This window comes from Tamandua tetradactyla, chromosome 9 (assembly GCF_023851605.1).
Source record: "Tamandua tetradactyla isolate mTamTet1 chromosome 9, mTamTet1.pri, whole genome shotgun sequence".
In the NCBI taxonomy this organism is placed as follows: Eukaryota; Metazoa; Chordata; class Mammalia; order Pilosa; family Myrmecophagidae; genus Tamandua; species Tamandua tetradactyla.
Genome location: NC_135335.1, coordinates 31,986,548 through 31,998,655, shown reverse-complemented (window position 1 = coordinate 31,998,655; position 12,108 = coordinate 31,986,548). Strand labels below are relative to the sequence as shown.

General features: G+C 40.7%; 1 pseudogene; it reads right to left on the bottom strand.

Moving 5' to 3' along the window:
• Positions 1 to 5,537: 5,537 nt before the first annotated feature.
• Positions 5,538 to 9,111, bottom strand: LOC143645655 (excitatory amino acid transporter 1-like; annotated as a pseudogene).
• Between the last annotated feature and the right edge of the window lie 2,997 nt (positions 9,112 to 12,108).

Here is a 12,108-nt window from a genome sequence, read left to right as displayed (position 1 = left end):
CTTGTCCAATACTGAGTCCCCAGCATGTACATATTCAATGAATTCTTCTCAAATGAATGAAGAGGTGAAAGACTTATGATATCTTTACAGCTGAATGAATTGCTTCCTCTTGGGTAAGCTTATGGCAGCTTGCTTATTTTGGTGTTGCAGCACTCATCCCAGAGGTGGTAGAGCGTGTATTTTCATGCGTGGTCTCCAATTAAAACCATCATCTAGTATTCAGGCTCTTGTGTGTCACTTCCCACAATCACTCTGGACTTGGCCGTGTGTCTTCCTTCAGCAAAAGGGACATTACCAAGCATGATGCAAGCAGGGGCATGATGAGTTCTTGAACACTAGGGCTTGCCCTCTTGGAGGACCATCTCTTGGAGCTCTGAATCATATTATAGAGGTCCAGCTATCTATTCTGATGAAGAGAACACATGGAGAACCAGGTGAGCTCATCCAGTCCCTGCTGCTCCAGTCATTTCAGCTGAGATGCCAGAAACATATATGAAGAAGACATCATGGATTTCAGCTTGCCCAGAGACCAGAGAAGAAAAACCATCTTGTAAACCCAGCCCGGATTGCAGAATCATGAGAAATAATAAATCGTTATTTTTTGAGACACAGGAGTGGCATGATTTATTACACAGCAATAGCTAGCTGAATCACCAGTTTATCTCATATTATAAAAATATTGATATATTCGTCTCATGTGCCTCCACTGGACTGTGAGCTCAAGGCAGAGGTGCCACATAATTATATCTGAATTCTCCACTAGGCCTGGCATCCTGCACAAATTGAAGTCAATCCAACAGTCTATATAAGACATTAATTCATTTAAAGGATTATTGAGCTCTTCTATGCTAGTCTCAACACTAGTTTGTGTGTGGCTAGTTGTATGTGGCTATGATGGGGATGCAGAAGGTGAGAGATGAATTATGTATCCCAATTTAGACATGTTTGTAACTTAATCCATGTCCCTGTGGGCGTGAACCCGTTGCAAACAGAACCTTTTGAAGATATTATTTTTAGTTAAATTGTGGCCAACTGAAGCAGGGTGGGCTTTAATCAGGATTGCTTGGAGGCCTTCTAAAGAGAAAGCAACAGGAAGGAGTTGGAAGCAGAAATGCAGCAGGAACCCAGAAGAAAAAGAGAGGACATGGCGGCAAAAGAAGGAAAGCCAAGGAACTTCAAGGATTGCCTGCAGGCAGCTCCCAGACGCCAAAGCCTTCAGGGAGAAAGCCAGCCTTGCTGATGTTTAGGTTTGGGACTGCTCCTAGCCTCAAAACGAGAAACCAATAAATTCCCATTGTGTAAGCCAACCCATTGTGTGGTATTTGTCACAGCAGCCTGGAGACTGAGACAGAGATAGTGAAAGTTCACTCCCCAGACACCTTGCAGGGCTGCTGCGGAGGGCAGAGACCATGGCCAAGTCCCTTTTACTCTCGCTGTGGTCCAGGGGAAGGGGGTGACTATCCATGTCCAGAGAGGCCAGAAGGATGGTCTGTTGGGAGCCCAGGAAAGACATGATTAGAAACCACAGGAGAAATGGGCGAAGGAAATGGCTTTTAAGCCAAGCATCATCCACACTACAGCCACTGTTTTGAAGCAAAGGGCAGCTGGCAAAGTGACACCACACTCACTGTCCCACTTCAGCTTTACAGCCCTCCTGTAAAGGTGTTAGGAGGGCAGTTTTCTAGCTCGTCCTGGGCATACAGTTTGTGAAGGAACATGACAGCCAGGCTAAAAAATTAAAGTGAGCTTCCTGAAGCTCTTCAAAGAATGAGACAGCTCTGTCTAAATCTGAAGTTCATTCATGTCTTAAAAACAAAAGAAACAAGCAAAAAGCCTATGTTATACAGTCCCCAAACCTTAATCTGAGTAGAAAGCCTTATTTTCTTGCCCTCACTCTTTTTTTTCCCTCTTGAATAGAATTATGTAAACTCAGAGTGATGACCCAGTTTATCTTAAGTAGAAGCTATGATTCCGGGCCACGGTGGCTCAGCAGGCAGAATTCTCGCCTGCCATGCCGGAGATCTGGGTTCTTTTTCCGGTGCCTGTCTATGCAAAAAAAAAAAAAAAAAAAAAAAAGAAAGTAAAAAATAATTTAAAATTGAAAGTAAATATATAAAGATATATATTATAAAATAGATTAATTTTAAAAGAGAGAAACAGAAGATTCTTTTAGCCCCAATTTTTTATTCTGGAAAAAAAAGTCAAGTGCACAGAAATTCAATTCTCCTATATAACCATCTTATCATTGTCACACTTAAGAAAATTAACTATAATTAGAATCTTTGAACACAGGACATGGGGGGAAGTAGCCAATGCCTTTATCCTGTCTGATAGGATAACCTGTGAAGGTCTGCCTGGGTGTTAGGCCAAACGACTGGGGTGGGAGTGTAAGAGCTTTGTAACTGGCAAAGGCGGGACAATGCTGAAGTCGGCATCGGCATCGGCATCGTTCAAAGGTGTTTACCACACTCATGGGCAGGACATATGACTACTGCCTGGACTCACAGCATGTATACTTAATGGCCTGTGGGTCAGCAGGTCCCTCGCTGAGCAGCAGACTGAAAATGACATGGAAAATAGAAAGTGTTTGAAAGATGAAACAAATTGTGGCATAAGTCATCCTAGCAAGAAGGAGAAGGAGAAAAAAAAAAGTAAGAAGGGGAGGGGAGGTGAGAGGGGGGAAGGGGAAGGGAAGATGGGAGGAGAGGGGAGGGATGGAGAAAGAGGGAGGAAGGAAGGTCAGAAAGAAAAAAAGGAGAAAAGAGAGAAAAAATGATAAGTGAAAGACAAAAGAAAAAAAGGAGAAGGAAAGGGAAGAAAAGGAAGGAAAGATGGGGGAGGAAGGAGGGAGGTAGAAGAGGGGAAAAAGAAAGAGAAAGAAAGGAAGAGGGAGAGGAAGGAAGGTAGGAAGTGAGGGAGGGAGGGAAGGAAAGTGGGGGGAGAGAGAGAGAGATTGAGGATTCAGTGCAAACATTTCCTACTAGGAGTGAACCTTGACTGGAGAAGAAAATGAGGCTCCAAACAAAAGGAAATTCCTTGCTGCGTTAAATTAATAAACAATGTGCTTTGCTAAATCACAAAACTTCCTCTGTGTACATGTTCAGGGGATACTTCCTGCCCTTTAAGGTTTTCACAGAAACTTTCTGTGCATTCTATGTCAGTTCCCTCTTTTTCCCCACTCCCTCTGGACCTCCCACAGATGGCTTTTTTTAATTTGCATTCCTAAATCTCCTCATCTGTAAAATGGAGATGGGACTATCTGCTCACAAGGCAGCCCTTGGGCAAGGCTAGGTGGAACGGTGTGGCGCAGTCTGTCTGGCACAGTGTTGGGCACATTGGAACAGTTTCTAAATACAGGGGTCTGAGTCATTTCCTGGCAGCCAGCATCTGCCTGTTGTTCTGTGATCCTTTCCCCACCCTTGTGGAAACTACATTTCCCAGGCTCCTTTGCCAGATGACATACAGCTAGGTTTGGCCAATGGGAGATGCAGGTGGGAGATTGATAAAAGGTGGAAGGAAGATAAAAGTCAGAGTATTTCTCCCTATCTCCCTCTGCTCAGAATGGGATGGCAGCTGGGTGTTCCTTGTGGTTCAGGCTCCCCACAGGACAGCCTGTCTGTCTGCAGCTCCAATGACTGCCAGGAAGCTCCCACCATGGTTTTAGCTCCCACAAATGGCCCCAGTGCTGGGGCTCTGGCAAGACCACCCCCTCCCATTGTCCCTAGAGTCCTGGAGGCAGTGGAGGCTTCCAGTTGGTTCTGTTCATCTTGGAGTTGCCTCCCTAACTCCTGCTTGGCTTCCCAGCTCTTCCATCACCTGGGGAGCCAACTCCCAACTGGACGCTGGTAGATACATATGGCAATTCTTAAGATCAAGTAAAGTGGAAAATTAAAAAAAACAAAAACCACAAATGTCTGGGGTCCATAGAACATTAGTAACTTCCCCAAACTGAGTGCAGATTCCATTTGGAATCACAAGGCTTATACAATCACAGGGGCAGAAGATAAGGACTATACAATCATTATTGGAGATCAAGGCAGCTGGATCACAATTTAGAAACTTCTAAATTTTCCTCTGCCTACTCCAGTCTACCAAAGCAAAAAGGAATATCTATATAATGATTCAGTATCAAAGTTATCCCTTAAATCCTGCTTTCTTAGTTGCACCGTCAACTGAGCTTTTAGTGGGTTGTAATCTTTTTGCTGGTGTAGGGTCTTGCCTTGAAATCTATTTTTTTCAGGTAAAACTATTTCTTTTTTTTTAATTGAAAACACATCTACAAACTAATACATCTCAGTCCACATTGGGTGCATGTACACGCAGAGCCTGTGATGGGCTGGTGAGTGACACATTCCTAGAGGACCCAGCTTCCATAAGAAATTGTTAATATAAAAAAAAAATCACACAGTGACAATTGATTTGACCTGATTAATTTTGTTCTATTGGCATCATAAAATGGCAGCCGTGTACATTAATTTTTGTAATGTATTTCCCAAATAGAGCCTTGACATTAAATGTTTACTCCACCCTAGCCTAATGTGAAATTTATTTATAGATACACAGTGCTTGTGATCTCTATAAAAATATCTCTGTGTATCAGAAGATGTGTGTCTAGATTTTCAGTTCCTTCGCATCATTAAGTCCATTCTTCCCCATTTTCAGTCAGGAAGTCCAACACAGCTGGTATATTCAGACAGTTCCCATTTTACTAGATATTCCTTAGGAGGTAAAAATTAATATCTTCTAAACCTGGGAGCTGCCTCACCTGCTGTTCTTCTTGCAATCTCATGGGCAATACTTTCATACCAACTCATCGTCTACCATTTCTCTCAGGGACACAAACAAAACAAAATGAAAGAAAACAAACCTAATCCAGCTACAGGCTTTGAATGATTTAGTAAGTGGGATTCTAACACAAAGAAATATCTTGTTTCTCTGATTCTAAGAACTCTTGATTAAAGTAATCCAGTTCATGGATTCCTATTAGAGCTCATTCATTTCACTCCTGTAAAATATATAAGAAGTGAACTTATGGTTTGATATGCTTTGCAGACTTCCTTTCCTTGGGGAATGATTTTGAACCAAAGAGAAAAAGCGTTTCGGGTATTTAAAAAAAAAATAACAAAATTCCCTTTTTATTCTTCCTTAATGAAGTCATATAACATTGGTGCTTTAAAATTCTCTCTTTATATTGGCGAACACACTCCATTCTTTCCTCGTTGACTCTTTACAGTGTTCGAGTAAGTCCATGAGCATCTCTGCTAGTCTTATCTTTTCTAAAAATCGACTGTCAGTTGAGGAGACCTCCTTCCCAGAGTAGTCCCTTCAGTTTGGGAAGAGTAGAAAGAAGGGGATATTTCAAAGACTTTTAAGAATCATTCCACTCCTGCAAAGACCTTTTGCCTGGTGACTTGTGAAACTGACATTTTGGAAAGGACCCAGAAGAACAACCCAACTATGCTTCCCATTGCTTAGAAATGTTCACTCTCAACAAAATGTTGTTTCTGAAAGCCCCAAGTTCCAAGGAACAATACCTGCTACAGGATGTTCTGAAGGGAAACACAGGACAAAAACTGATAATATCACGGGTGTTCAAACTAGAAGAGACCATAAGGTCATCTAGGAACTCACCCATTTTAAAGAGTATGACATTGAAGGTTTAAGATGAGAAGTGACCAGCTCAAGGCCATATGGAAATTTTACTTTATGCCCCTCGTCACCACTGTGCTAGGTGTGCATGTATATTATCATGCTACTAAGAAAATAAGGACACAAGTCAGAAGAGATAGGAAGAAACCCTTCTACTGTTCAACTAACAGCTGCTTGTGGTTTCTCAAGTTGTTATGTATTGACACTAAAACGGAACTGTGTTCTGAATGATTTTTTAACTTCAAAGCCTGATTTAAACACGTTTTCGTCTACTATTTGATTCTTTTACTTATATTAAAATATCACATTTATAGGATTATGTGCTATATAAACCGATAAAGAATATTTTTCACCACAGTACCTTATTATGCAAGACTGACATGACATTGTTTGAACTTTTGAATGAAAACTACATCTGGCCACTGAAAAGCTCTCCCTTGCTTTTGGAAGTGTGTATACAACACTCTCAGAGTAGGGAGGAAAACAAAATAAGGGGCTTATTGTTGAAAACTGAGTTGTAATGGGATGTAAATTTACAATGGTTTTCAAACACCTGGAACTCAAGAAAGCATTTCTTCCTGTTTGCAAGGACAGGACTGAGAGCAACCAATCAAAGTTCAGAGTAAAGAAATGGCCAACTATCACCTGAAACAATCCATGGACTATTCTAGATACTAAAATTCTGACAGCTTGCTCTTGTGACAAAGATGTTAACAAGGAAAGAAAATGGCACTAATTCAATTTGTTCTTATAGTTCATTCTAAAATGGGACTAGCATGACACCAAGTTATAATAATAAATACTATAGTAATTCCACAATTCTTCCTACACACTATTCACAGCCCTTTCATATGCAAATTTGCCATCCACTGCTTCATGACAGTGATTTTAAGTGCATTCAAGGGTTCTGAATTTCCTTATAGTTGATCTCCTAATTACATTGCAGGAACATACACAGGCTAGTACCATATGCTGGCATTTGTCTAGTCTGCAGCATGTCTTTATACATGGACATAGCATCTAGTTCTGGAACATCAGTTTTACCAGGAAGATTCAATCATTTTAATCTTATGATGGAAGTTGTTTAAAGTGAGAAGTAAAATTTGCCAAAACTTAATGCTCTTCATGACTTAGAATAAATGTACATCATTATTATAAGGTGTTGATAACAGGGTGAGATATGGAGGAAAAATGAATGCAAACTATGGACTAAAGTTAAAAGTAATATTGTAATATTTTTTGATAATTTATAACAAAGGCACCACACCAATGCTAAGTGTCAATAATAAGGGCATATAAGGGGGCATAGGGTTTTTCTTTTTGGAGTAATGAAAGTATTCTAAAATTGATAGGGGTGATGAATGCATAACTCTGTAACCACACCGAAAGCCACTGATTATACACTTTGGATGGACTGTATGGTGTGTGAATATATCTCAATAAAACTGCTCTAAAAATTGGAAAAAAAGAAAACGTTTCTTTACATTAGCTTCTATCTTGGTTTCATTGTTGGTGGGTTTCTCCATTTCGTTTTCATGGGCAATCAGCTGATACGGTTTCTTCATTTCATTCGCATTCACATCATCACAATGGCCATGGTGACCAGACCTGCCTGAGGAATCCCAGCAGCCCCAATACTGGCAGCCTTGGCTGTGATGCTGATGGTAATATCATCTGTCCAAAGTTCAGGCCAAAGTTGCTAACTTGGGCAATGCAAATGGCAGCCAAAGCTTCAGAGAGGGCAGTCCCATCTACATTCACGGTAGCCCCGCACTGGGAGCATGAATCTGGTGACCCATTAATCCATACCATCGTTCTCTTCCAGACACTTGAAGGTGACAGGTTTGGTGGCAGAACTTGAGGAGGTTCCCAGATGAGTGCTTGCAGCAACCCTCCAATAAAACCCAAGGGTTTTTACAGGTAACCAAGAAGTAGCGAGGGGGTAGGACAATGACTGCATGGATGAGTAGGCTCACGAGAACGGTCATTGTGTATGTGGCAAGTTATCCCCCCCCTTACTCCCGTGTCTTCCATTTCAACAACTTTTCCTGCAATCAGAAAGAGGATTCCACATTATCACTGCTACCAATCTCAGGATGGCTTCATTAAGAGAATCGAATAAATCTCTCAGGACTTGCCCTGCTCCTTCATGTTTCCAATCACAAAACCAAAGTACACGGAGAAAACATCTAGTTCCAAGGCACTGATCCCATTCACAGATCCCTAAACGGGGACCAGCTCCTCCGTGATTGATGTAAGAATCCCCATGTCTTCTGACACATTGTTTACCACGTCACGCACGAGTGTTTCGTTGGACTGGATGGGCACTTTAAAGCTTCTCTTCTCATAGTTGGTTTTAAACACTCAACCCTTTGAGATAGTAGCTGCAGTCTCTAGAGAGCTGTTTAAACTTGCATCTCTGCTCCACCAAATCCAGTGGGAATCAGAGCTGTTGGCTCCATAATGTTGGCTGCTAACTGAGCAGGCCAGTGGTGGCTGAAGGTTTCTTAAAATAAGACAACGATGAAGTTTTCCACATCAATGCACTCTTCCTTTCACCACAGATTTCTCTGTAGCATATACTGCTGTTTGATAGCATTTTACCTACAATAGAACCTCTTTCAAAATTGGAGTTAATCCTCTGAAACCCTTCCACTGCTTTATAAACTAAGTTAATGTAATATTCTAAAACATTTGTTGTCATTTCAACTTTGCTCCATTAGGAGAAGATTCCATCTCAAGAAACCACTTTCTTTGCTCATTCTAAGAAGCAACTCCTTATCCATTCAAGTTTTATCATGATATTGGAGCAATTCAATCACATCTTCAGGTTCCACTTCTAATTCTAGCTTCCTTGCTATTTCCACCACATCCACAGTTACTTCCTCCATTGAAGTCTTGAACTCCTCAAAGTCATCCATGAGAGCTGGAATCAACTTCTTTCAAATTCCTGTAAATGTTGATATTTTGGCCTCCTCCCATGAATCATGAAAGTTCTTAATGGCATCTAGAATGGTGATTCCAACTGACTTTGCCCAGTTCCATCAGAGGAATCATTATTTATGGCAGCTAAAGCCTTACAAAATGTATTTCTTCAATAATAAGACTTCAAAATCAAAATGACTCCTTGATCCATGGGCTGCAGGATGGCTGTTGTCTTAGCAGGCATGAACACAACATCCATCTTATTGTACATTTCCATCAGGGCTCTTGGATGACCAGGTGCATTGTCAATGAGCAGACATATTTTGAAATAAATATTTTTTCCTGAGCAGCGGATCTCAACAGTGGGCTTAAAATATTCAATAAACCACATTGTAAACTGATGTGCAGTTATTCGGGCTTTGTTGTTCCACTTAGAGAGCATAGGCAGAGTCAATTTAGCATAATTCTTAAGGGCCCTAGGATTTTTTAAATATAAATGAGCATTGGCTTCAACTTAACATTACCAATCAGCTGCATTAGCCCCAATCAAGGAAGTCTGTCTTTTGAAGCTTTGAAGCCAGGCATTGATTTCTCCTCTCTAGCTATGAGAGTCCTAGGTGGCATCATCTTCCAATAGAAGGCTGTTTCATCTAGACTCAAAATCTATCATTTAGCAAGCCACCTTCATCAATCACCTGAGCTAGATCTGAGCTAGATCTTCTGGATAATTTCTTGTAGCTTCTATATCAGCACTTGCTATTTCACCCTGCACTTTTATGGTATGTAGATACTTTCTTTCCTAAACCTCATGAATCGACCTCTGCTAGTTTCAAACTTTTCTTCCTCACCTCTCTCAGCCTTCACAGAATTGAAGAGAGCTAGGACCTTGCTCTGGATTAGGCTTTAGGGAGTGCTGTGGCTGGCTTCTATGCAGACCACTCAAACTTTCTCCATATCAGCAATAAGGCTATTTTGCTTTCTTATCATTCATGTGTTACTGGAGAGGCACTTTTAATTGCCTTTGAGAACTTTTCCTTTGTGTTCACAGGTTGGCTAACCGTTTGGGGCAAAAGGCCTAGCTCTGCTTTCAACATGCCTTCCTCACTAAGCTTAATCATTTCTAGTTTAATTTTAAGTGAGAGATGTGAGACTCTTCCTTTCACTTGAACCCTTGGAGGCCACTGTCAGGTTATTAATTGGCCTAATTTCAACATTGTTGTGTCTCAAAGAATAGGGAGGCCCAAGGACAGGGAGAGAGTCAGGGAATGGCCAGTCGGTACAGCAGTCAGAATGTACAACATTTATCGATTAAGTTCGCCATCTTAAGTGGGCATGATTCATGGTGCCCCCAAACAATTACAACAGTAACATCAAAGAACACTGAACGCAGGTCACCATCACAGATATATAATAGTGGAAAAGTTTGTTTTGTTTTGTTTTTACATGGGCAGGCACTGGGAATCGAACCCGGGTCTTCTGGCATGACAGGCAAGCGTTCTTGTCTGCTGAGCCACTGTGGCCCACCTATAGTGGAAAAGTTTGAAAGGTTGCGAGAATTATCAAAATGTGACGCAGGGACATGAAGTGAGCACGTGCTATTGGAAAAATGACTCCGATAGACTTGCCTGATGCAGGGGTACCAGAGCCTTGAACATGTGGAAAAAATGAAACAGTACAAAGCATAATAAGATGAAGCACAATAAAGCAAGGTATGCCTGTACATGTATTAACTCATTTAGACTTACTCTGCTGGGTAAGTCTTGTTTTCAATTTTACAGATAAGGAAATAGATTTAAAACTACTACTGCATCTCCCTGGCAGCATGGGAGATGACTCCCAGGGACAAGCCTGGCCCTGGCACCGTGGGATCAACAATTCCATCCTGACCAAAAGGGGGGAAAGAAGTGTAACTAATAAAGTATCAGTGGCAGAGAGAGTTCAAATGGAGTCGAGAGGCTACTCTGGAGGTTGCTCTTACACAAGCTTTAGGTAGACCTTGCTACCTGTCATAACCTGCAATCCCCAACCAGGAACATTTCAGCCAATCCTAAAGAACACCTAGGGTAATACTGAAGACTCTACAAAGTGTCCATGTACTAGGGTAACTTTCCAGAAACCAACACCCTCCAGATGGCTCCCTGGAGCAGGTAAGTCCTGAAACCTAGAGGAGCCAGCCTTTCCAGAACATCGGCTAGTTCCATCTCCCGACCCCTTATTATTTTTTTTAATTTTTTTTTTTTGTGTGTGAAATATAACATATATACAAAAAGCAATAAATTTCCAAGTACATTTTAACAAGTACTTATAGAACAAATTTTAAAGTTTGGTATGGGTTACAGTTCCATAATTTTTTTGTTTTTTCTTCTAGTGGCTCCAGGACACTGGAGACCAATAGAAACATCAATATAATCTTTCAGCAAGTCATACTCATTTGTTAAAAGCCTATCTTCTTTGTTACACTCCTCCTTCTCTCTTTTTTCTTTCTTTTTTCTGAAAATATCATATATACAAAAAAGCAATAAATTTCAAAGGACATCACAACAATTAGCTGTAGAACATATTTCAGTTTGGCACGAGCTGTAACTCCACAATTTTAGGTTTATACTCCTAGCTGCTCTAAGGTCCTGGAGACTAAAAGAAATATCAGTATAGTGATAAGCACTTACACTCATTTGTTAAACTCAAACTTCTCTGTATAACTCCACCATCACCTTCCATCTTTTCCCCACTCTTTTTTTTTTTTTTAACTTTTTTTATTGTATAGGATAACATATATACAAGGCGAAGAAACAAAAAAGTAATAGTTTTCAAAGCACTCTTCAAAAAGTGGTTACAGGGCAGGCCACGATGGCTCAGCAGGCAGAGTTCTCGCCTGCCATGCTGAAGACCCGGGTTTGATTCCTGGAGCCTGCCCATGCAAAACTAACAAACAAAACAAAACAAAATGGTTACAGGACAGACCCCAGAGTTTGTCATGGGCTACCATACAATCCTCTCGTATTTTTCCTTCCAGCTGCTCCAGAATATAGGAGACTAGAGGGCTTAGATACTTTTTTATCATTACAATCAACTTTTTTTCCCTTCTTTTTTTTGTGAACAATAACATATATACAAAAAAGCTATCAGTTTCCAAGCACAGCACCACCATTTAGTTGTAGAACATATTTCAGACTTTGACATGGGTTACAATTTCACAATTTTAGGTTTTTACTTCTAGCTGCTCTAAAATACTGGACACTAAAAGAGTTATCAATTTAATGATTCAGCATTCATATTCATTTATTAAGTTCTATCTTCTATGTATAATTCCACCATCACCTTTGCTCTTTCCATATCACTCTTTGGAGTTGTTGGGCTATGGCAATTCTAAATTTTTTATATTGGAAGGGTCTGTTACTAATATGGGGTAGGGAGACGGAACTATCTGATGTTCTGCTGACCCCTTATTATTGACAGGCCCTTCCAATATGAAAAATTAGAATGGCCATAGCCCAAATACCCCTAAAGAGTGGAAGAAAGATCAAAGGTGATGGT